Here is a 26,029-nt window from a genome sequence, read left to right as displayed (position 1 = left end):
CCAACTTTTCTAAATTCTCATAACACATAGCATACAAGGTAGACCACACATGGTTTTATTGTTCTCTGTTGGTCTCACCTCTAGGATTGGAGTGCAGTGGCGCAATCACGGCTCACTGCAGCCTCAAGCAATCCTCCCATCTTAGCCTCCCGAGTAGCTGGGACTACAGGTATGTGTCACCATGTCCAGCTAATTTTTGTATTTTTTATAGAGATGAGGTTTTGCCATGTTGCCCAGGCTGGTCTCAAACTCCTGAGCTCAAGCAGTCCTCCTGCCTCAGCCTCCCAAAGTGCTGGGATTGCAGGCATGAGCCACCATGCCCAGCGTGGGATTAGATTTTAAATTCTTTGAGAATAAGGAAAATGTCTTATATTTATTTTGAATTTCCTACAGTACCTTGCAGAGATAATATTCAATAAAGGTGCAATTGTTGACTGATTAATTCTACCTAAGTCATGTAAACCTGGCTTGACTTGAATGTATTTATAAATGAAAAATAAAGTGAAGGACAATTCAGCTAAAATCAACATGTGGTCCTGACACTTCAGCTATTACACTAAATCAGAGTGTTCAGTATAGAAAATAACCCAAATCTAAAGCTGTTAGATCAATTATTTGTATATAACTTTATTTATTGTTTTGTTTTGAGACAGAGTCTTGCTGTCACCCAGGCTGGAGTGTGGTGGCACAATCTCGGCTCAATGCAACCTCAGCCTCCTGGGTTCAAGCAATTCTCCTGTCTCAGCCTCCCGAGTAGCTGGGATTACAGGCACATGCCACCATGCCCAACTAATTTTTGTATTTTTAGTAGAGACAGGGTTTTGCCATGTTGGCCAGGCTGGTCTCAAACTCCTGACCTCAGGTGGTCCACCGGCCTCAGCCTCCCAAACTGCTGGGATTACAGGCAGGAGCCACCATGCCTGGCCTATTTGTATATAACTTTAAAAGGAGTAGAAGGTTGTTTGGAGAGTTATAATCACATTCAAAGTACACTTTTTTTCTTGAAAAAAATAACAGATTTTTTTGAAAAGTAAATGATGTAATTGAACTCACAAATTACTTCAAGCTGTTTTTTTCATTTCTATTGTATTCACATGTGATAGCATCAATTGTTGCTACATCAGAGATATGAAATATTTTATTAGGTCAGCATTATTTATGACCTTTAGAACAGTAAGGACATTAAAATGTAAGCTGCATAATGTTTATAAGTGTTTAACTTATAATATTGAGTGACGCATGAGTTAAGTGTTCAGAGTAATTTTCTGCATTATCATAAAAGAAAACCATTTTTAAATTTAGTTAAAATTAAATTAAAATTAATTTAGTATATTATTTTACTGATTGTAATTTTATGTAATAAAATACAGCACATTAAAAAAATTTTTAGTGTTATCATTACATTCTGCAGTCTCTCTTTTCTCATCACAGTATATATTTGTAGTTTATCTCATATTTATACATTACTCTACATCATTTAACTGCTATTTAGAATTTCATTTTAGTAAATCCACTTTCCTGTTGATGGACATGTTAGTTACTTCCAGTTGTTTCCCAGGTTTGAAAATAACGCTGCAAGGAATGTTCCTGTTCATATCTACTTATGCACACACATGCAAGTTTCTCTAGGGTATAGACTTACAAGTAGAATTGCTGAGAACGCATATCTCCAACTTTGATAATGCCAAAGAGCTCTCCAAAAACAGTTATAACAATTTAGACTTCCACAAGTAATACATGAGAGTTCCATCTCCCCATGTCCTTGCTTGATTAATGTTAATATAGTCTGTCACTGTGCAGAGGCTTCAGCAACCCAGATCCTGCCCTGCCCACTGTATTGCTTATGGGGATCAATATCTTGTGGCCCATCAGGTGGCAAGCTCTGTTCTATTTCTTTTATATCAATTCAATCTAGCTTACTAATTTTATTTCTTTCAGCCAGCTTGATCTATTCGTTAGAGGAGGGTTAACATCTTCTTCTTTGATTGAGATTTGGTTCATCATCCTTCTAATTCTATCATTTTCCCTTTTATTTATTTTACAACTATGGTTCTTTATTCCTATCTCTTCTGATAAATTCTTTTAAATTTTTTTATATTTAATTCTTGTGGTTATATAGTAGATGTACATATTTATGGTATACATGAGATATTTTGATACAAACACGCAATGTGTAATCATCACATCATGGAGAATGGGGTATCCATCCCCTCAAGTATTTATCCTTTGTGTTATAAACAATCCAGTTATACTCTTTTAGTTATTAAATTTTTAAATGTACAATTAATTTATTATTGACTATAGTCACCTGGTTGTGCTATCAAATACTAAGTCTTATTCATTCTTTCTATTTTTTTGACCCATTAGCTATCCCCACCTCCTCCCAACCAACTACCTTCCCAGCCTATGGTAACCATTCTTCTACCCTCTTTCTCCATGAATTCAATTGTTTTTATTTTTATTTTTACGTATTTATTTTTGTGTGTGTGTGTGACGGAGTCTCATTGTCACCCAGGCTGGAGTGCAGTGGCATAATCTCAGCTCACTGCAACCTCTGCCTTCCAGGTTCAAGTGATTCTCCTGCCTCAGCCTCCTGAGCAACTGGGACTACAGGCACCTGCCACAATGCCTGGCTAATTTTTGTATTTTTAGTAGAGATGGGGCTTCACCATGTTGGCCAGGCTGGTCTTGAACTCCTGACCTCAAGTGATCGGCCCACCTCAGCCTCCCAAGGTGCTGGGATTACAGGTGTGAACCACCGCGCCTGGTCCAATTGTTTTGATTTTTAGATCCCACAGATAAGTGAGAACATGTGACATTTGTCTTTCTGTGCCTGGCTTATTTCTCTTAACATAACATCCTCCAGTTCCATCTATGTTGTTGCAAATACAGGATCTCATTCCTTTTTATAGCTGAATAGTACTCCATTGTGTATATGTACCACATTTTCTTTATCCATTCATCTGTTGATGGACACTTAGGTTGCTTCCAAATCTTGGCTATTGTGAACAGAGCTGCAACAAACATGGGAATGCAGTTATCTCTTTGATATACTGATTTCCTTTCCTTTGGTTATATACCCAGCAGTGGGATTGCTAGATCATATGGTAGCTCTATTTTTAGTTTTTTGAGGAACCTCCATAGCGGGGCTACTAATTTACATTCCCACTAACAGTGTACAAGGTTTTCCTTTTCTTTACATCCTCTCCAGCATTTGGTTATTGCCTCTCTTTTGGATAAAAGCCATTTTAACATAGGTGAGATAATATCTCATTGTAGTTTCGATTTGCATTTCTCTGATGATCAGTGATGTTGAGCACCTTTACACATACTTATTTGCCATTTGTATGTCTTCTTAGGAGAAATATCTGTTCAAATATTTTGCCCATTTATAAACAGAATTATTAGATTTTTCCCTACAGAGTTGTTTGAGCTTCTTCTATATTCTGGTTATTAACCCCATGTCACATGGGTAGTTGGCAAATATTTTCTCCCATTTTGTAGGTTGGCTCTTCACTTTGTTGATTGTTTCCTTTGCTGTGCAGAAGCATTTTAACTTGATGTGATCCCATTTGTCCATTTTCGCTTTGGTTGCCTGTGCTTGTGAGGTATTACTCAAGAAATTTTTGCCCATACCAATATCCTGGAGAGTTTTCCCAATGTTTTCTTGCAGTAGTTTCATAGTTTGAGATCTCAGATTTTTCTTTAATCCATTTTTATTTGATTTTTGTATATGGCAAAAGATGGGCGTTTAGTTTTGTTCTTCCATGTATAGACATCCAGTTTTCCCAGCACCATTTATTGAAGAGACTGCCTTTTCTCCAGTGTATGTTCTTGGCACCTTTGTCAAAAATGACTTCACTGTAGGCGTGTGGATTTGCTTCTGGGTTTTTTACTTTGTTCGAGTGGTCTGTCTGTTTTTATGCAAATACCATGCTGTTTTGGTTACTATCCAGTATAATTTGAAGCCAGATAATGTGATTCCTCCAGTTTTATTCTTTTTGCTCAGGATTGCTTTGGCTATTCTAGGTCTTTTGCGGTTTCATATACATTTTAGGATTCCTTTTTCTGTTTTTTTGAAAAATGTCACTGGTATTTTGATAGGGATTGCATTGAAACTGTAGATTGCTCTGAGTAGTGTGAACACTTTAACACTACTGACTCTCCTAATCCATGAACATGAAATATCTTTTCATTTTTTGGTATCCTCTTCAGTTTCTTTCATGAGCATTTTATAGTTTTCATAATAGAGACCTTTCATTTCTTTGGTTAATTCCTTGGTACTTAATTCTGTTTGTGGCCATTGTACATGGGATTACTTTTTTATTTCTTTTTCAGACTGTTCACTGTTGGCATATAGAAATGCTGATTGTTGTATATTGATTTTTTTATTCTGCAACTTTACTGAATTTGTCTGTCAATTGTAATACTTTTTTGGTGCATTTTTTAAGGCTTTTACAAATATAAGCTCAGATTATCTGGAAATAAGTATAATTTGAATTCTTCCTTTCCAGTTTGGATGACCTTTATTTCTTTCTCTTGTTTTATTGCTCTAGCTAGAACTTCTAGTATTATGCTGAATAACAGTAGTGAAAGTGGAGATCCTTGTCTTGTTCCAGATATTAGAGGAAAGGCTTTTCATTTTGCCCTGTTCAGTATGATACTAGCTGTGGGTCCATCATACATGGCTTTTATTGTGTTGAAGTATGTTCTTTCTATACCGAGTTTTTTGAGGGTTTTATCATGAAGGGATGTTGAATTTTATAAAATGCTTTTTCAGAATCAATTGAAATGATTAGGCCAGGTGCGGTGGCTCATGCCTATAATCCCAGAACTTTGGGAGGCTGAGGCAGGCAGATCATTTGAGGCCAGGAGCTCAAAACCAGCCTGACCAACATGGTGAAACCCTGACTCTACTAAAAATACAGACTTCAGGCCGGGCGTGGTGGCTTATGCCTGCAATCCCAGCACTTTGGGAGGCTGAGGCGGGAGAATCACTTGAGGTCAGGAGTTGAAGATCAATCTGGCCAACATGATGAAATCCCATCTCTGCTAAAAATACAAAAATTAGCTGGCTGTGGTGGTGGGCACCTGTAATCCAAGCTACTCAGGAGGCTGAGGCAGGGGAATGGCTTAAACCCAGGAGGTGGAGGTTGCGGTGAACAGAGATTGTGCTACTGCACTCCAGCCTGGGCGACAGAGTGAGACACCATCTCAAAACAAACAAACAAAACAAACAAGCAAACAAAAACAGACTTCAAGGCCGGGCGCTGTGGCTCAAGCCTGTAATCCCAGCACTTTGGGAGGCCAAGGCGGGCGGATCACAAGGTCAGGAGATCGAGACCATCCTGGCTAACACGGTTAAATCCCGTCTCTACTAAAAACACAAAAAATTAGCCAGGCGTGGTGGCGGGCGCCTGTAGTCCCAGCTGCTCAGGAGGCTAAGGCAGGAGAATGGTGTGAACCTGGGAGGCGGAGCTTGCAGTGAGCTGAGATCCGCCACTGCACTCCAGACTCCATCTCAAAACAAAACAAAACAAACAAACAAACAAAACAGCCTTCAGGGCAGTAGGCTCCCCTCTAGCCCAGGGTGGGTCCAGAAATGCAGTCCAAGAGCCTAGGCCTGGACTCAGGGACTCTAAGAGCCTTCTTATTTGCTCTACACCCACTGTGGCCAAGATCGTACCTAAGGTGCAAGACAAAGTCCCCTTTACTTTTCCCTCTGCTTTTCTCAAACAGGAGTTTCTTCCTGTAGCCACCACAGCTGGGGATGTGCTGGTTCATACTAAGTTATTCTTTCTTTCTTTCTCTTTTCTTTTTTTTTTTTTTTTTTTTGAGACAAACTCTCACTTTGTCCCCTAGGCTGGAGTGCAGTGGCTTGATCACAGCTCACTGCAACCTCTGCATCCTGGGCTCAAACAATCCTCCCACTTCAGCCTCTAAAGTAGCTGGGATTACAGGCACCCGCCACCACGTCTGGCTAATTTTTGTACTTTTTGTAGAGATGGGGTTTTGTCATGTTGCCCAGGCTGGTCTCGAACTCCTGAACTCTAGCAATCCGATCACCTCGGCCTTCCAAAGTGCTGGGATTACAGGTATGAGCCACCACGCCTGACTTAAATTATTCTATCATTAAAAAGTTTTCATTTTTACCCCAAATGAAGCTTTTCATCTTAAATTTTATTCGTGACTCATGCCTGTAATCCCAGCACTTTGGGAGGCTGAGTTGGGGGGATCACTTGAGGTCATGAGTTTGAGACCAGCCTGGCCAACATGGCAAAAACCCATCTCTACTAAAAATACAAAAATTAGCCAGGTGTGATGGCGGGTGCCTGTAATCCCAACTACTTTGGAGGCTGAGGCATGAGAATCGCTTTAGCCTGGGAGGCAGACGTTGCAGTGAGCCGAGATTGTGCCACTGCACTCCAGCCTGGGTGACAGAGCGAGACTCTGTCTCAAAATAATAATAATAATAATAATTCTATTCATTTGCTGTTAATTCCATTATGTTATTAGCATTTCTGCATACTCTTTTTTTTTATTAGTATTTGATTGTTGTATTTTTCTTTACTTTTATCTTGAAATTTCTGGATGGTTTTAAGTGGGCTCCTTGAACTATTTACACTATTGTTTGCTTGCTTGTTAATCAAATGAGATGATTTTTATCTATTAGTAAATGAATTCTATCTAATAAACTTATATAGTCAGTCATCCTGGTATATTTAAATTTATTTTTACCACCTAATTTAGGTCTTTGCTTTACTACCCTTTTTCTTTTTTTCTTTTTCTCTTTTTATTCCTGTTGCTTCTTTGGGACTGATGAAATTTTCTATATTCTTCTTTCCTTCTTTGTTGGTTTTAAGGCTATGCATAGCATTTCTATTTTTTTAACATGAATATCTCTACATTTTTCCTATAAAGTCTCCAATTACATACACAGTGTTTTTTCCTTCTCCTGAACAAGACACAAAGCTAAACAAGCTTTAATTACCTAGTAAGTACTTCCACATTATTGTTTTTATTTTTAATTTATTTTTTTGAGATGGAGTTTCACTCTTGTCGCCCAGGCTGGAGTGCAATGGCGCAATCTCAGCTCACTGCAACCTCCACCTCCCGGTTCAAGCAATTCTCCTGCCTCAGCCTCCTGAGTATCTGGAATTACAGGCATATGCCATCACGCCCAGCTAATTTATATATTTTTAGTAGAGACGGGGTTTTGCCATGTCTGCCAGACTAGTCTTGAACTCCTGGCCTCAGATGATCTGCCCACCTTGGCCTCCCTAAGTGCTGCGATTACAGGCGTGAGCCACTGCACCTGGCCCCCATATTATTTTTAACCCTCAAATTATTTTTTATATTGATAGTTAATTGTACTTACCAACTTATCAATTTCTATGCTTTTCATGTTTGCTTACATCTAATTTTTTCTTCCTGGGTTTACTGTTCTTCTAACTGAAGTATGTCTTTTTAGTAGATCTTTCACTGTAGGTCTATGGTTAGTAAGTTCTCTTATTTGTATATATTTGTTTTATATATTGTACACCTAAAGATGCACTTTCATTAAGCATTTATTCTGTTTTTCTATACGAAGTAAGCAAGTAGAAGTAGAGAAGTTTTCAATTTCTGATGAATTAATGGATCAGTGGTTGCCAACATCACACAGAGAGAGACAATCAGTTATTACATATTTTCTACAAGTCACCTACAAAGGAGTCTAGCCTGAAAATTGTACCTGAATCTGATCAAGGCCATAATCTCACTACCAATTTATAGAAAATACAGAAGACAGACAAGTGTAAATTACATGGGAATGCAATCAGCAAAATACAGATGTGGGAAACTCTACAAGTCAGATAAAACAACCCAGTTTCTTTCAGAAGTAAGTTGAAAAAGGTGGGGCAAAGGGGATTGAAGGGGTAGGTAAAAGAGACTTAAAAGATGTATATAGTTAGAAGGCAAATTAAGCTTCAGAGTTTAGAGGTGCATCATGGGCGACAGAACTATAAAGAAAGCAAGAAAGCAATGAACATAAAACTCAAGATGTAGTTACTTTCAGGGGAAAAGGAAAGGATTGGGATTGGGACAGGGTAAATGAAGGACCTCTCCTGTGGCTGCAGAGTGGACCCCATTGGGATACAGCAGAGAATGAGACCAAGGCCCAGCTCTCAGGGTGTTTACACAATATTAGGAGAAATAAACCAATAAATGAATAATGCAATGTCAATTAGTGATAATGGAATATAAAACATAGTTGACCCCTAGCCTCCAAATAAGTGCCAGCCAAGTTTCATTCTTAACACAGAGTACATAGAAAATATAATTACTTGATAAGGTCAATAAGAAATCAGCTTTCGCAATATATTATGGCCAATTAAGAGGAAAAAGTAAAGAGAAAAGAAAAGAAATGAAGAGAGAAAAAGAAATAGGGGCATAAAAAGCAAGGCCAAACATAGAAAGACACCCACAAAGGCATAAAAACACCCACATCCATAGGGCCAGAACTTTATGGGTAAAATATTTTATTATAGCTACAAACTCATCACTCTATATAGATATAGGGGCAGGTTGTCTTGGAGCTCTCATCTTCAGATATTTAGTCAAGGTCTAGAGACTGTGCCAGACTTGATCATTCCAGCCCCAACACTTCCCTAGGTTTGTTCCCTATTTAGGTGGTGGCACATTATAAGTACATTTCAGACTTTTTCTGAAAGCAGATATTATAAAGAAAATGAGTGTGGGAGTAGAAGAGTATTCATCCTCAGAGGAAAAAGGACACTGAAGGGGCTGTAGAGGTGCCCAAGTAAATGCTCCAGTTTAGCCACGACTCAGTCTACACACCATGAAGGCCCTTTTTCTTGCAGCCCTGCAGACTAACAAAATGGATGGTAGAGAATGCTGACTGTGCATAGAAGGCTTTCTCACCGTGTTCACCTTGGAAGGGTCATTTATAGCTCAGTTCCTTGGATTCAAAAAGGAAATCAATCTTACCACCTATGGCAATAACAAAAATGGCAACAAAATGATTGCGGTTTTTAATTCCTTCCTGTTGTGGTAGCTTTCATTCATCCTGTTATTGCTGGATTTATTAGTAATAACTATCCAAGTCAATAAACCAGAAAAATGCAAGCTCCATCTCATCCAGAAATCCTAAATGAAGTCACAATTCACTTTAAATATATATAGTTTATGTAGTTCACATTTTCATTTACAACAATATAGAATATTAACATTAACTTGCAGACTATGAGATGGCAGGAGGTCATAAGGGTAATAACCATTTATCAGTGAGATCTCAACCAAATGCTGGCTTACAGGTTTTCCAGTAGAGTTGTGGTTATTTTTTCCCTTTGTAATGAAAACAGATTTGATTATGGTTGTAAAAGTAATATTAAAAAGTAATATATATTCATTATTTTCAAAAGTTAAACAACAGGAATATATTAATATATATCAAAAACATAAAAGTTGGCCAGGTGTGGTGGTTCATGCCTGTAATCCCAGCACTTTGGGAGGCCAAGGCAGGAAGATCACTTGAGCTCAGGAGTTCAAGACCAGCCTGGGCAACATGGTGAAACCCCATCTCTACAAAAAATACAAAAATTAGCGAGGCGTGGTATTATGTACCTGTAGTCCCAGCTACTAGGGAGGCTGAAGTAGGAGAATCACCTGAGCCTGGGAGGTTGAGGCTGCAGTAAGCCACAATCATGTCACTGCACTCCAGCCTGGGCAACAGAGCGAGACCCTGACCACCCCCCCCCCCCAAAAAAATCAGTATTCTCTCCACTAAGGAATCTATTTGCCCAGACTTTTTTTGTCTGCAGGTGCACACGCGCATGCACACACACATACACGCCCTTCCCTCTACCCCCACTTAAGTGTGTTTTTTTGTTTGTTTGTTTTTTGAGTCAGAGTCTTGCTCTGTCACCCAGGCTGGAGTGCAGTGGCATGATCTCAGCTCACTGCAAGCTCCGCCTCCCAGGTTCATGCCATTCTCCTGCCTCAGCCTCCCGAGTAGCTGGGACTACAGGTGCCCGCCACCACGCCTGGCTAATTTTTTGTATTTTTAGTAGAGACAGGGTTTCACTGTGTTAGCCAGGATGGTCTTGATCTCCTGACCTCATGATCCACCCACTTCGGCCTCACTTATTTTTTTAATTTAATATATCATAGATATTCTTGATATATTGTAGATGAAAAAGCAAGTTATTTAATTATATATATATATAGTATGACCCATATTTCATTTAAAATTCCTGTATGTTGGCCGGGCATGGTGGCTCACGCCTGTAATCCCAGCACTTTGGGAGGCTAACTGAAAAACAAAAATTAGCCGGGCATCGTTGTGGGTGCCTGTAATCCCAGCTACTTGGGAGGCTGAGGCAGAGAATTGCGTGAACCCGGGAGACAGAGGCTGCAGTGAGCCAAGATAGAACCACTGCACTCCAGCCTGGGTGACAGAGTGAGACTCTGACTCAAAAAACAAACAAACAAAAAAACACACATAAGTGGGGGTAGAGGGAGGGGCGTGTGTGTGTGTGTGTGTGTGCGTGTGCGCACCTGCAGACAAAAAAAGTCTGCAGGGTGTGGTGGCTCACGCCTGTAATCCCAGCACGTTGGGAGGCTAACTAAAAATACAAAAATTAGCCAGGTGTGGTTGTGGGTGCCTGTAATCCCAGCTACTTGGGAGGCTGAGGCAGAGAATTGCATGAACCTGGGAGACAGAGTTTGCAGTGAGCCGAGATCGCGCCACTGCACTCCAGCCTGGGCGACAGAGTGAGACTCTGTCTCAACAACAGCAACAACAAAATCCTGTATGTTTATATGTAGACACAAATAAAAATCCCTATGTAGACACATGGATATATGATTTTATTTGTACAGAAAATTATCTGACAGGGGCCGGGCGCGGTGGCTCACACCTGTAATCCCAGCACTTTGGGAGACTGAGGTGGGTGGATTCCCTAAGGTCAGGAGTTTGAGACCAGCCTGACCAACATGGAGAAACCCCATCTACTAAAAATACAAAATTAGCCAGGCGTGGTGGAACATGCCTGTAATCCCAGCTACTCGGGAGGCTGAGGCAGGAGAATCGCTTGAACCTGGGAGGTGGAGGTTGTAGTAATCCAAGATCGCGCCATGGCACTCCAGCCTGGGCAACGAGTGAAACTCCATCTCAAAAAAAAATATCTGACAGGATACAAACCAGTTTTTTTTTTTTTGAGACAGCATCTTGGTCTGCCTTCCAGGCTGGTGTGCAGTGGTGTAAACACCGCTCACTGCAGCCTAGACCTCCCAGGCTCAAGTGACCTGCCCACCTCAGCCTCCTGAGTAGGTGGGGCTACAGATGCATGCTACCATGCCTGGCTAATGTTTGTATTTTTTTTGTAGAGACAGGGTTTTGCCATGTTGCCCAGGCTCAGATTTTTAACAACAGGGAATGAGACGGAAGGGAAGGGCAGGTAAGTAGGGGAAACTTCAAATTTTTGTTTATATATATCTGCGATATCTATTCTAAAAAAAATACACATACTATTTCAGAAAGTAATCAAAGTACACATAAAAAACAGCTCTTTATATCAACATTATTTGTTATCATTTTTAATCATTCTCTACTATCTCGTTTGGCTACAGTATAGTGTTTAATGAATTGTCTACTTAACAGCTTTAGGATGTTTCCAATCTTTTGGTATTATAAACAATGTTGATAGGATAGCTTTGCATATGTTTTCTGTGCTCTCTCATCAGTCCTGAGTATTACCAATTTTACTATATTTTCACCCATCAGCCAAAAATAAGTTCTTATTTTAATCAACAGTTTTTAATGACAAGTGAATTGAACATATTTCCCATGCATGTTATCTCTTTATTTTTTATTTTTGTTTATTTTGTGGATTTTCCTATTCATATAATTTGTCCACTGTTCTTGGAATTTTTATGTTTTTCTTAGATAACTGCTTATATATAAAGTTATTAATCCCATCTGCAGTACACATATATAAAGTATTTTTCCAGTTTGCTTTTCCATTTTTAGATTCATGTCTCTTTTGCCTTTTTTTTTCTCTTTTTTTGCCATTCTCCTCCGCTTTTACTCACTTGCTGTCCTAGTCTATTTGTGCTGCTATAACAAAATACCTGATATTGGGTAATTTATAAAGAATAGAAATTTATTTTCCCACAGTCCTGATGGCTGGGAAGTTCAAGATCAAGGTGCTGGCAGGTTTGTTGTCTACTGAGGGTCCAGTCTCTGCTTCCAAGATGATTCCTTGAAAACTGCATGCTCCAGAGGGGAGGAATGCTGTGTCCCCACATGGCAGAAGGTGGGAGGGCAAAAAACAGGTCTGACTCCCTCATCAAGCCGCTTTATAAGGGTACTTAATCCTATTCACAAGGAAGGAGCCTCATGATGGCCCAATCACCTCTCAAAGGCCCCACTTTTTTAAATTTTATTTTTATTTTTATTTTTTGAGATGGAGTGTCACTCTTATTGCCCAGGCTGGAGTGCAATGGCGCGATTTCGGCTCACCACAACTTCCGCTCCCCGGGTTCAAGCAATTCTCCTGCCTCAGCCTCCTGAGCAGCTGGGATTACAGGCATGTGCCACCATGCCTGGCTAATTTTGTATTTTTAGAAGAGATGGGGTTTCTCCATGTTGGTCAGGCTGGTCTCAAACTCCCAACCTCAGGTGATCCGCCTGCCTCGGCCTTCCAAAAGTGCTGGGATTACAGGCGTGAGCCACCGTGCCTGGCCGGCCCCACCTTTTAATACTGCCACATTGGCAACACCTGAATTGTGGAGGGGAAAATTCAAACCATATCACACGCTAATTTCCTGTATATATTGGACTGTCCATGTGCTATTTTATTTCTGTGGTTTGTCCATCCCTGCACCAGGACCCATAGTTTTAATTACTGTAGCTATATATGTGGTAAGGCATGCTTTGCTCAGACTTTTCTATTTTGAAATGTTACTAGTTCCTTTCACATGTTTGTTTATTCTTACTGGTAATTAGAATCATTTTGTCAAATCCCAAATGTTAAGACTGTGTTAAACTAACATATACATTTGAGGAAAATTATTTATAATATGAATATGTCCTTGGACTATTATGTTCCCAAGTCAGGTTACACAGTTTTCTTTAAATATGTACATCACAGGCTGGGTGCCATGGCTGATGCCTGTAATCCCAGCACTTTGGGAGGCTGAGACAGGAGGATCACTTGAGGCCAGGAGTTTGAGACCAGCCTGGCTAACATGGTGAAACACTATCTCTACTAAAAATACGAAAAAATTAGCCCAGTGTGGTGACACATGCCTGTAATCCCAGCTACTTCGGAGGATGAGGCAGGAGAATCACTTGAACCCGGGAGGCGGAGGTTGCAGTGAGCCAAGATCATGCCACTGCATTGCAGCCTAGGCAACAGTGAGAGTGAGACTCTGTCTCAAAATAAATAAATAAATAAGTATACCACATATTCATGTCAAATGTAAACTTATCCATTTTATGTTTTGTGTTATTAATGCCAATAGAAATGTTTAGTTTTTTGGCTGGGTCTGGTGACTCATGCCTGTAATCCCAGCACTTTGGAAAGCCAAGGCAGGCAGATCACTTGAGGTCGAGACCAGCCTGGCCAATATGGTGAAAACCAGACTCTACAAAAAGCACAAAAATTCTCCAGGCATGGTGGCTCACACCTGTATTCCCAGCTACTCAGGAGGCTGAGACGTGAGAATCGCATGAACCCAGGAGGCAGAAGTTGTAGTGAGCTAAGATTGAGCCACTGTACTCCAGCCTAGGTGACAGAGTGAATGAGAAAAAAAAAAAAAAAAGTTTATTTTTGCTTAACACTATGACCGGCATTTTACAGGCACTCAACAAGCATTTGTTGGACAAATAAGTGGATAATAAACTTTAAAAAGCCATGAAAACTTTTCTTTAGTTGGAGACTAAAAAGGAAATGTGCCCTTATGCCTAAAGGATTTTGGTCTAATTACGCTAGGACAGAAAAAAAAAAAAAAAAAAAAAGGTAGTCAGCCTGGTTTCCTATCTAGGGTTCATATCTAAAAGTCAACTGAGCATTCAAGACTCAAAATCAAGCCTGGCCTTATCTGTGAATGGTGGATCTTGGGAAACTATATACACTCGGGGAAAAAGTCTCTGCTATTGGCCAGGTGCAGTCGCTTACGCCCGTAATCACAGCACTCTGGGAGGCCAAAGTGGGCAGATCACGAGGTCAGGAGTTCGAGACCAGCCTGGGTAACATAGTGAAATGCTATCTCTACTAAAAATACAAAAAATTAGCCCAATGTGGTGGCGTGTGCCTGTAATCCCAGCTACTTAGGAGGCTGAGGCAGGAGAATCACTTGAACCCAGGAGGCAGAGGTTGCAGTGAGCCAAGATCATGCCACTGCACTCCTGCCTGGATGACAGAGTGAGACTCCGTCTCAAAAAAAAAAAAAGTCTCTGCTATTGCTTTACTAATACCTGGAGTTCCACCATTAGTTTCACTGCTTCAAATTTAAGGCTTCCTTTCTCTAAAAATGCAAACACCTCTGAGAAAGATAGTAGAATACAATGTGTTCAGCCATATAGTCTTTTACACCTTAGTATGAATTAACTATTAGTTTATTCCCAACTTGTAGCTAATTAAGAAGAGTTTTTGATAAGAGGAGGAAATCAAGAGGCCAAAGAACAGTAGGATACTGGCCTTATGGGTGTGTAAGTGTGGAAAATTCAGGAAGCTGACTTTAGGAAGGAAGCTAAAATGTGTAAATTTCTTTGGGCAGGAAGTAAATCTTGTTTATCCTTGTGCATAATGTTGGAATATCATAGCCAGTATAGATGGGTATAGAACAGATGAGTTAATGGATAAACAGCTCTGCTCACTTCATAGCTTTTGCCTAGGGGTTGCTCTGCCCAAAGCTGTAGTCTCAGGGTTATTTTGGGGTGACTGCTATCCTGCTACTCTGGCTTCCTTTTCTTCAGAATTACTCATGTGGGATGGTGATATGGTTTGGCTGTGTCCCCACCCAAATCTCATCTTGAATTGTAGTTTCCATAATCCCCAAGTGTCATGGGTGGGACCCAGTGGGAGATAATTGAATCATGGGGGTGATTACCCTCATGCTATTCTCATGATAATGAGTAAGTTTTCACAAGATTTGATGGTTTTATAAGGGACTCCCCGCTTCACTTGGTTCTCATTCTCTCTCCTGCCAGCATGTGAAGAAGGATGTGTTTGCTTCCCCTTCTGCCATACTTGTAAATGTTCTAGGTGTCCCCAGCCCCACAGAACTGTGAGTCAATTAAACCTCCTTTCTTTGTAAATTACCCAGTCTCAGGCAGTTCTTTATAGCAGCATGAGAATGGACTAATACAGATGGTATGCCAGAACCTCATTGTTAACAGATGTTGGATCACTAGTATAACAAACAATTGCTAACTGCTAACACATTTTGCACTAAAACATTTTTAGAGTTAAACACATTTAGAGGAAAACAATAAAATGTCTATTTATACAGTTTTAAGTGTCTCCTTATATAATAAAAACATTATCATCATCAGATGCTTGGTCAGATCATTGACCAGCTCTGTCTCCCATTCCCTATGAGTCTGACATTTCATAATTGATACCACTGGTGAAATACTGGGAGACTGGGAGATGAAGATAAACAGTGGATTTTCCCTCCACTGCTTAGTTTTTCCACTGTTAGTATTTATGAATTTATTACATAATTTAGCAAAATGATGACTCAACCATGAAGCCAGTGCTCCCTCAACTGCTGGATCTGTGGGAAAGGGAAAAGAAAAGCTAATGAAGTTAAAAAGAATTTACTGCTAGCAAAGTCACAGGTAAAGAGAGAACAAAGGATATATGATAAAAACATAGTCACATTGAGTTTATCAGTTATCAAATTTATTGATAATAGTTTTTTCTTTAGTGATAAGAAAAATATAAATATTAGGTTAAGATATTAAAGTTTCAAACTCTTAATGACACATAGCAAATGTTGCTGTGGTTATAATCTGTGAGATCCATAGAGCTTGGACCTAATCTATATTGGTTCCTGGTGTATCTTCAGTGCCTAGCAGATAGTAGGTGCTCAGTGAATAGTTGTTAAATGAATGAATGAATGAATGAATGAATATTAAATGCTGGTGACTCAGTAGCCTTCTTTAAAGAAGTGTAAAACCTTTAACAAATTATATCTAGATAATTAGGTCCAATGCTAATGAGAAGGGCCTTCGAGGATGAAGGAATGCATTCTGGAATCTATTTTATACTTGACAAAAACAGCAATGACTATTTCTTGGTCTCAAACTAAGTCACCCTGAAAAATCTACCCATGACCAATTTTCCTATGCTGAAAGACAGCCTGGGCTGTCTACACCAAGTAGATATAATTGGTATAATTTTTACTAGTACAATCCTAAGATAATTGCTTACCTTTTTACTTTCTTCTGTCAGTGTAGGTGCAATCTAAGGCAAATGGTAAGAACTCACACCATATAAACTGATGCTGGTCTTCAGTCCAAGGTGACTTTTAAAAATTTTTCCTCTGAATAAATACAAATTGGAAAAGTGGTTTCAGTTAACTATAAAAATAATGTATTTAAAAAGATTACTCTGAAATTAAGCCAATGTTGTTTTCTGTATTAGTTTATTAAGAAAACTGCCTATCCTCCACTTAATTTTGCAAGTTGCGAACTTGATATGAAATAATCGAAGTAAAACGGTTTTCCTACATGTTAAAGACGGGTTGTAAGTAATCACATTTCCAAAGAATCCAGAAATGGAGACTCTCCCTTTAATCCATTTCATATGCCAGTGTGTTGGGTTATAAACATACCAAATACACATGTGATATAGACTGGGTATATTGTATTAAACACTAACTCAGTTACTATTGTACAAAATTAGAAGTTACAGTTATCACTATTGATGTTTCCAGTCCAAACTATTTGCATAAGAATGACTATCAGGCCAGGCATAGTGGCTCACATCTGCAATCCCAGCACTTTGGGAGGCTGAGGCAAGTGGATCACCTGAGGTCAGGAGTTCGAGACCAGTCTAGGAACAAGGTGAAACCTCATCTGTACTAAAATTACAAAATTTAGGTGGGCGTGGTGGCATGTGTGTGTAATCCCAGCTACTCAGGAGGCTGAGGTAGAAGAATCGCTTGAACCCAGGAGATTGGAGGTTGCAGTGAACCGAGATCACGCCATTGCACTCCAGCCTGGGCAACAGAGCGAGATTCCATCTCAAAAAACAACAACAACAACAACAACAACAAACCATCAAAAGTATAAAATTAGAGTCTCACTTGTGACTTTCAGTAAATTCTACCCTTGATCTTAGCCAAAAGGCGGAGAAGCAATGACTTTCAGTAAACTCTATAAAGGTGGTTAAGATGATGCATATAATAGTTGGTGCTGTTTGGAAAGAGTATATATTGTAATTTTTTTAGACTAATGAATTCTCACTTTTAGTAGGGTGTTTTTGTTATGGCTGTGAACAGATAAAGATGTGCTGGGAACAATGGTGTGAAAAAAACAAAAACAAGCCTGTCCTCCCAAACCTTATTCCAAATCCCCCAACACTAACTAGTTATAAATCTCCATCAGCATGGACTTTAGGGAGACTAGACTGGGTAAAATGCAAAAGGCTATGTGGTCAATCAATTCTCTCCTAACTGCATGACAGAGCTCATCATAAAGCAAAAGTTATTTATGTAATGAAAGGAAGACGCACGTCCTTGAGTCAACCAGTGTGGTCACAGCATGATTGATGTCCAAGAGCTAGAGGAACATGGGCCAAAACTCATCCAAAATAGGCTGAAAGTCAGAGACTGAGGAGAGACAGGAAGCATTAAGAGACTGCTAAGTGATAAAGAGCTGCATAAATCAGCTTGCTGCATGTCAGAGAACAGCTTGACTTTGACCTGACATTTGTTTGTAGGTCAATTCCTTGGTCACATCTGTGAAGGCCTGGAGGGTCCCTTTCACTTGGCCAAGGGTTAATCCAAGGATCCTAGACAAAACTGAAAAATAAGCAATTTTGTTTCACTACTTTGTACCTTGGAAAACACTACTCCTTTAATCCTCAGGTACTTAGTGACCCCTGACTCCAACAAAATATGCTGTCAGCATCTTCATACAAATTGTCTAACACAAAATAGGTGCTCAGTATACATTTTCTTTTCCTCCTTCTTTCCCATAGTCAAATTGTTGATGAAAATGTGCTCTTATTTTTGCCAGAGTATTTTGATTTTCACAGATACCAAATCCTTGAATCAAAAGAATAAGAGAAGATAGTATAATTTTGGGCATAAACTCTTGTTAGTGTCTACTTCATTGATGTATGTGCCCTTCAGATAGGCACTCTGTGAAGTGCTTTACGTGGAGTATCTCATTTATTCCAACAATAATATGAGGTAGATACTAGCATTATCTTTGTTTTACAGGCTGAGAACAGTGGGGCTTTTGGAGGTTGAGAACTTTCCCACGAGTGCACAGCTAGTAAGTAAGGGATCCAGGGTATCTGCTCCAGGGCCTGTGCTTTGACCCTGTGCCATGTCCTGGGATGGCGCTTGATGTGAGTGAAAGGACTTACACCAGTTGTCTGATCTCAATATGTTCATTCTTTCCAGGGAACTTGATGCTGGTTATGGGTCCCCCATGTAAGGCTAGTGTAGTAGGCAGAATAATGACTTCCATCTCCACCCAAAGATATCCGTGCCCTAATATCCAAGCCTGTGAAGATGTTACTTTGCATGGCAAAAGGGACTTTACAGATGGGATTAAAGTTATGTAGACTAATCAGGGAGATTGACTGGGTGCGGTGGCTCACACCTGTAATCCCAGCACTTTGGGAGGCTGAGGTGGGTAGATCACGAAGTCAGGAGTTCGAGACCAGCCTGACCAACATGGTGAAACCCTGTTTCTACTAAAAATACAAAAAAAAATATAGCCGGGCGTGGTGGCGCACGCCTGTAATCCCAGCTACTCAGGAGGCTGAGGCAGGAGAATTGCTTGAACCCAGGAGGCAGAGGTTGCAGTGAGCCGAGATCACGCCACTCCACTCCAGCCTGGGTGACAGAGTAAGATTTCGTCTCAAAAAAAAAAAAAAAAAAAAGATCTGGGAGATTATCCTGGTACCTGGGTGGGCCCGATCTAATCACATGAGTTCTTAAAAGTAGAAGCAGAAGGCAGATGAGTGAGAGAGATGAGATGAAAGAAAAGGAACAGAGATTTGAAGTATGAGAGGGATTTGACTGCTGCTGGCAGTGGCTTTGAAGATGAGGAAGGAAATGGGGACTTGAGTCCTATAACCACAAGAAACTGAATTCTGCCACAACCCAATTAGCAAAAAAACATGAATCTTTCTTTAAGCCTCCAAAAAGGAACAAAGCCCTGCTGACAGCACCTTGATTTTAACCCAGTAAGATTGACACAGAGCACTGCAACATAAAAAATTTGTGTTGTTTTAAGCCATCAAGTTTGGGATAATTTGTTACAGTAGCAATATAAACTTAATACAACTGCTTAGTTTCTTTTTCTTTTCTATTTTTATTTGTTTTTTCTGAGACAGGGTCTCACTCTGGTGTGATCATAGCTCACTGCACTCTGGACCTCGCTGATTCAAGCCATTCTCCTGCCTTAGTCTCCTCAGTAGCTGAAACTGCAGGACCATGCCATCTTGCCTGGCTAATTCTAAAATTTTTCTTATAGAGAGGAGATCACAAACTCCTGGGCTTAAGAGATCCTCCTGCCTTGGCTTCCCAAAGTACTGGGATTACAGGCATGAGCCACAGCACCTGGCCCGGTCAGTTTCTTTATTTATGTTAACTATATTTACCTGATGTCTTATCACGAAAGGAAGTGGGCAAAATTGTTTGACTCCTTCTGGTCCTTCTCTCACATGAAAAGAAAAGCAAAACTTCTTGCCACCCTGTAGGCTAGGAGGCAGATGCGGATTGTTCTCTGTAGTTGGACCCATACCCCAGGGTGAGTGAACGCCGTATTATCCTGGTATGGAATCCAAACCCCAGGCTTTATCTGGAACTGGACTAACTGGTCTTGAGCATAGACAAACAACCTATTAGTGACTTGTTTTCTCCTATTAGTCCACTGTGCAGATACCATTAGAGAAACGTCAAGGAGAAATAAAGGACACTTTTTTTTTTTTTTTTTTTTTTTTTGGTAAGATGGAGTCTTGCTCTGTCGCCCAGGCTGGAGTGCAGTGGCGCAATCTCGGCTCACTGCAAGCTCCGCCTCCTGGGTTCACACCATTCTCCTGCCTCAGCCTCCCGAGTATCTGGTACTACAGGTGCCCGCCCCGAGGCCCAGATAATTTTTTGGTATTTTTAGTAGAGACGGGGTTTCACCATGTTAGCCAGGATGGTCTCGATCTCCTGACCTCGTGATCCGCCCGCCTCGGCCTCCTGAAGTGCTGGGATTACAGGCGTGAGCCACCGCACCTGGCATAAAGGACATTTTTAAACCTGGTGAGAAATCTCTAGATTTGTGTGCAATACCAATGACATATTAGTAATTTCACATAAAAATACTTTTGCTAAACTAAAGGATATTTCCATGTTGGTTTATTCTCAACTGTGAGCACTAATTTTCTAAAAATCAACTTCCTGTTTGATAAGGGGAGAAATACATTAAAATGCTTTGTCCATATTTTCAGTAGAAAATGTTTAAGAATAGGACAAATGAGGTAAAGAAAATGTAATTCAAATATATTCAATGAAACATGGTGATTTTCACATTTTGTTTCCTTCAATGCTCTTTCTTAAATTACATTCAGACTCTACATTTTCCTCCCATCGTCTGGCAAGTCCGTGTCTCAGGTTTTGTTTACTCTGTCTTTTTCCCTTTTTATTCTGATGTCATGTCATCATAAGCCTCCTGCAGCAGAGGGAGGGTGTATGTGCCAACAGGGCTGTGTCTGCAGGGGCTGAGGGTCTCCTGCCTGTCTCATTGGTGCCATACCAGGGTACCCTGCAAATGCAGGGGTGGGGGAAAGGAAGGAAGAGATTACCTGACAAATTATGCTGTACCTCTTCTTCCTAACATGAGTAAGAACAAATGTGTTTGATGACTTCAACTTGTTTTCTTACCCTGAAGAAACAGTTTGTGTAGAACAAAAGTGACCTGATCTGAGTTCTCCAGCAGAATTTTCTTCTCTAGCTCACAGAGGGTATAATAATAGTATTTGCCTCATCCCAAGTCAGTTCAACTTCCTCCTTAGAAACTGCCAAAGTTGGCCAGGCGCAGTGGCTCATGCCTGTAATCCCAGCACTTTGGCAGGCTGAGGCGGGCGGATCACAAGGTCAGGAGATCGAGACCATCCCGTCTAACACGGCGAAACCCCATCTCTACTAAAAATACAAAAAAAAAAAAAAAAAATTAGCCGGGTGTGGTAGTGGGTGCCTGTAGTCCCAGCTACTCAGTAGGCTGAGGCAGAAGAATGGCGTGAACCCAGGTGGCAGAGCTTTCAGTGAGCCAAGATCGCGCCACTGCACTCCAGCCTGGGGGACAAAAAAAAAAAAAAAAAAAGAAATTGCCAGTGTCAACCGGTTCCAGGCCAACCTTCTTCACAGCCTCCAAAACAGATCTCATCTATCTAGTTCCCAGATCTAACAGCATCTGGCACACAGGATATATTTAGTAAATATGAGTAAGTGAATAGTTTGAGACCTTAGGCAGGGTTCTGGGTTCTTATTTTCTGCATCTCTTTCCTCTGCTATGAAAGAATCTAAGGTTTACAGTGCTGATGGGATAAACTATGATCCCATACTCCCCGAATCTGATTGTAATTTACTAAAGGCAAGAATAATGTAATATTTCTCCATCTCAATTTTAGAGGCTGGGCATGATGGCTCACTCCTGTAATCCCAGCACCTTGGCAGCCTGAGGGGGGAGGATTGCTTGAGCTCAGGAGTTCAAGATCAGCCTGAGCAACATGGTGAAATGCCATCTCTACAAAAAATACAAAAATTAGCCAGGCTTGGAGGCATGTGCATGTAGTCCCAGCTACTTGGGAGGCTGAGGTGAGAGGATGGCTTGAGCCTAGGAGGCAAAGGTTGCAGTGAGCTGAGATTACACCACTGCACCCCAGTCTGCGTGACAGAGCTAGACCTTGTCTCAAAAAAAAAAAAAAAAAAAAAAATTACACCTAGCTGTGTTTTTTTTCTTTCTTAAATTATTTAAACACTTATTTTGCATCAAGTACTGTTCTAAAAACATTACAAATAGTAACTCACCTAACCATGATGAGAACTCTGTGAAATAGGTACTATTTTTATCCTTGTTTTACAGATGAGAGACCAGAAGCACAGAGAGCTTATGCAACTTGCCCAAAGTCACATAGCTAAATGGTAGAGCTGGGATTTAGCTCATACAGACTGAATCCAGAGATAGAACTCCACACTATGCCTCACTATACTGCTTTGCCTCACCATTGGTTGAATGCTTGAGGAAAGAAGAAATTTGGAATCTATGTCAAGAGAAAATTGAAAAGAGAGCAATATTTACAGAAAGAAAGCCAAGGGCTGGGCACAGTGGCTTGCATCTGTAATCCCAGCACTTTGTGGGGTCAAGGTGGGAGGATTGCTTGAGCCCAAGAGGTCAGGGCCCCAGTGAGCCATGATGGTGCCGCTGCACTCCAGCCAGGACAACAGAGTAAGATCCTGTCTTGAAAAATAAAAAAATTTAAAAAAAAGGAAGAAAGGAAGAAATCCAAATGAACAGTATGTTTCTAGATATTCCATGCATAGTTAATGTAGTACAAATGTTGCCACTGCATGAAATGTAGTGACAAAAACCTAGGTTGATTTGGATACCTAACTTAAAAGGATTTTGCTCCTTTGCTAAAATAAATAAATAATAAATAAAACAATCAAATTGTGACGCTGGGTGTAGCGGCTCATGCCTGTAATCCCAGCACTTTGGGAGGCTGAGATGGGCGGATCACTTGAGCTCACAAGTTTGAGGCCAGCCTGGGCAACATGGCAAAACTCCATCTCTACAAAAAAGTACAAGAATTAGCTGGGTGTGGTGGTGCACACCTGTAGTCCCAGCTACTTGGAAGGCTGAGATGGGAGGATGGTGTAAGCCCAGGAGGTGGAGGTTGCAGTGAGCCAACATTGTGCACTGCACTTCAGCCTGGGTGATAGTCAAACCTTGTCTAAAAAAAAAAAAAAAAAAAAAAAAAATCAGGACCGGCACTGTGGCTCACACCTGTAATCCCAGCACTTTGGGAGGCTGAGGCAGGCAGATCACTTGAGGTCAGGAGTTCAAGACCAGCCTGGCCAACATGGTGAAACCCCATCTCTACAAAAAAATACAAAAATTAGCTAGGCGTGGTGGTATGCACCTGTAGTCCCAGTTACTCAGGAGGCTGATGCATGAGAATCATTTGAACCTGGGAGGCTGAGGTTGCGGTGAGCCAAGATCATGCCACTGGACTCCAGTCTGGGTGACAGAGGCAGACTCCATCTCAAAAAAAGAAAAAAAATCAAATTATGAATCACTTTAAGTATTCAAAAACAACCCCAACTTAATATACATACTGTACTCAGTAGGAAATTATACAAACTCACAACTTGTTTGAAGTTTACAGTTGAGTTATTCTGCTAAGCAGCTGTACTAGTTTCCTAGGGCTGCTGTAACAGTCTCACAAACTGGGTAGCTTAAATAATAGAAATTGAGGCTGGGTGCAGTGGCTCATGCCTGCAGTCCCAGCACTTTGGGAGGCCAAGATGGGGAGATCACTTGAGGTCAGGAGTTTGAGACCAGTTTGGCCAATGTGGTGAAACCCCATCTCTACAAAAAAAAAAAAAAAATTAGCTTGGCATGGTGGCACACACCTGTAGTCCCAGCTACTTGGGAGGCTGAGGTGGAAGAATCGCCTGAACCTGGGAGGTGGAGGTTGCAGTGAGTGGAGATTGTGTCACTGCAGTCCAGCCTGGGTGACCCAGTGAGACCCTGTCTCTAAATAAATAAATAAAACATAAATTTATTATCTCACAGCTCTGGAGGCTGGAAGTCCAAGATCAAGGTCTCAGCAGGTTTGGTTCCTTGTGAGGGCTGTGAGGGAATGATCTGATCCAGGATTTTCTTCTTGGCTTGTAGATGGCCATCTTCTCCCTGTGTTTCTTCACAGTCTTCCCTTTATATGTATCTGTCTCCGTCCAAATTTCACCCCCCTTTTTTTTTTGAGACAGAGTCTCGCTCTGTTGCCCAGGCCGGAGTGCATTGGCTTGATCTCGGCTCACTGCAAGCTCTGCCTCCTGGGTTCACACCATTCTCCTGCCTCAGCCTCTTGAGTATCTGGGACTACAGGTGCAAGCCACCACGCCCGGCTAATTTTTTGTATTTTTAGTAGAAATGGGGTTTCACCATGTTAGCAAGGATAGTCTCGATCTCCTGACCTCGTAATCCACCTGCCTCGGCCTCCCAAAGTGCTAGGATTACAGGTGTGAGCCACCGCGCCTGGCCAAATTTCCCATTTTATAAGGACAACAGTCACACTGGATTGAGGTCCACCCTAATGAGTTCATTTGAATTTGACTACCTCTTTGAAGACCCTATCTCCAAATAAGATCACACTCTGAGGTACTGTAGGTTAGGATTCCAACATGTCTTCTTTAGGGAGGTAGAATACAATTCAACCCATAACAGCAGTGTAATATAGGGGTAAGAGCCTGATTCTGAATTCTAGCTCTGCCACTTATTGTGATATGGGAACTCACTATATCTCATTTTTTTTTTCCTTAAATGAGGATGAAACAGGTAGCATCTTCCTCATGCAGCTGTGAGGATGAAATGAACTAGTCCACGTAACACTTGGAATACTGGGTGGTACAACACATGTTAGATATTCATTCATTCATTAATTCAACAAATAGTTACTGAACAACTACTAAGTGCCAGGCACTGTTCAATGTGCTTAAAATATTGAAGCAAATAAAATAAGCAAAAATGTCTACCCTCATGGAGCTCATAATCTAGTGAGGAAAGAAAGATAATTTAAAAATAGAACATGGTCTGGCATGGTGGTGGCTCATGCCTGTAATCCCAGAACTTTGGGAGGCCAAGGTGGGCAGATCATGGAGTTCAAGACTGGCCTGGGTAACATGGTGAAACCCCATCTATACTAAAAACAAAAAAAATTAGCCAGACATGGTGGCACACGGCTATGGTCCCAGCTACTTGGGAGGTTGAGGTGGGAGGATGGCTTGAGCACAGCAGGAGGTCGAGGCTGCGGTGAGCTGTGACCACGCCTCTGTACTCCAGCCTGGGTGACAGAGTGAGACAGTCTCAAAAAAAAAAAAAAGTAGAACATAATGCCAGACAGTAATAAATTCTATGGAGAAAAATCAAGCTAGAGACCACTGGGGTTTGCAATTTGAGGTTAGGGGTACCATTTGAACAAATATCTGAATAATGGAAGGGCACAGTTAAATGGTTAACTGGGGAAAGACACTTTCAGATAGAGGAGGGTTTCTGGACTGTCACATTATTGACATTTGGGGCTGGATAATTCTTTGTTGTGGGGGCTGTCCTGTGTGTTACAGGATGTTTAGCAGCACCCCTAGTCTCTAACCACTAGATGCTAGTTGCACTTGCCACCTCCTGCTCTCCTTGTGTGACAATCTGTTTCACAACCAAAGTATCTCTAGACATTGCTACTCCTCCCCCCAGGAGGAAGAAGGGGAGAGGAAGTGCTCCTGGTTGAGAACCACTGAAATAGAAGAAAAGTGAACGAACGCCCAGAGGCTTACCTTGTCTGAGGCACAGCAAGGAGGCAGGCAGTAAGGGAAGACATCAGAAAGGGGAGGGATGAACCATGTCACCTGTGACCCTGATGCCCTCCTTCAGGCAGATAGGAAGCTGCTGGAGGGTTGAGAACAAAAACATAGCACAAGTTGACGCACATTTTAAAACAGATTCTACTGTCTGCCACATTGAGAATTAACTGTAGGTGAAAAGACAGAAGTAGACAGCAGGTTGTTTCAT

At 40.9% G+C, this 26,029-nt stretch overlaps 1 long non-coding RNA gene across 1 annotated transcript; it reads right to left on the bottom strand.

Moving 5' to 3' along the window:
* Positions 1–1,559: 1,559 nt before the first annotated feature.
* LOC117980348 (uncharacterized) lies at positions 1,560–26,029 on the bottom strand. The gene is made up of 3 exons (XR_004671619.3): positions 25,795–26,029; positions 16,446–16,557; positions 1,560–15,786 (listed from the first exon to the last, which is right to left on the bottom strand). It is a non-coding gene; the product is annotated as an uncharacterized LOC117980348 (long non-coding RNA).

The sequence above is a fragment of the Pan paniscus genome, chromosome 4, assembly GCF_029289425.2.
Source record: "Pan paniscus chromosome 4, NHGRI_mPanPan1-v2.0_pri, whole genome shotgun sequence".
NCBI classification, from domain to species: domain Eukaryota; kingdom Metazoa; phylum Chordata; class Mammalia; order Primates; family Hominidae; genus Pan; species Pan paniscus.
Note: the sequence above shows the minus strand (reverse complement) of the source record. Positions and strands in the feature narration are given on the sequence as shown.